Here is a 1,067-nt window from a genome sequence, read left to right on the forward strand (position 1 = left end):
GTGATGCACTAGGCAATCTGCAACTTTAATATATCTTTAATTTAAAATATCTATAATAATAACCTTACAAACTAAATAGTATGATCAGTACACTAAGGAACCATGTAGCATATGATAAATCTTATACATTTCACAACAAGTATATATAAAGATAGTAAACGGAGATAATAAGACATGTTAATATATCATCTGTACTTGATTGCCTCTGTTTTTTAATTATATATCTAGAAAACACATAACAACTACAACACTTTGGTATCGCAAACATATATATGAAATTCCAAAAAAATATGATAATAGATATTTAGTAAAGAATAGAAAATTAGATAGTAATTAAAGATGATAATATATTAAAGAGTGAATTTAATATTAAAAAATAAAGACACTATCTATGTGCATTCCTGACACTCTGCAACTTTAAAAGTGACTTTTTCTATGATCTAATCATCATTCGGCCTAAAGTTCCAAACTCAAGTATGATAACAGACGCATCAAGGATTCATGTGAGTTGCATAAGCTCATATTTGACTAAAATAAAATATGCACAACAATCAAACATCACCCGCAGAAACACGACACTTGTCTCACAATATAACTCTGCACGCGCCTATTTTCTACATTTGATTCGTTCAGACAATTTTTATGTACACTACAATTTGGTCGCAGATTTATGTTTTTGGATTCCAATAAATATGAAATCTGATATTTAAGGACAGATGGGAAGGAATAAAATATTGATTAGGTATGAATACTGTAGGGAGTGGTAATACATTTTAATAAATACATATCGACTCTATGGTGAGACACCGACAAACATCATAATACCAAATATATATCCTATTATATCTATATCATAGGGCATAGTATTTATAAGATAGAAGATCATCAGAGTGAGATGATAGTATTGATGGAAAATAATATAAATAGTTAATATATCCAAAATAGATTGTGGTTAAAGTGTGGTAGATTTGAGGTTTGTTTTGGTGTATGATAGTTAGAATTTGTATGATGTGGGAGAACATTTGCAGCTGTTGTCTGTCTTGCCTATGTGTGTGTCCTTATGAAAT

Source organism: Penaeus monodon, chromosome 32, assembly GCF_015228065.2.
Source record: "Penaeus monodon isolate SGIC_2016 chromosome 32, NSTDA_Pmon_1, whole genome shotgun sequence".
NCBI lineage: Eukaryota > Metazoa > Arthropoda > Malacostraca > Decapoda > Penaeidae > Penaeus > Penaeus monodon.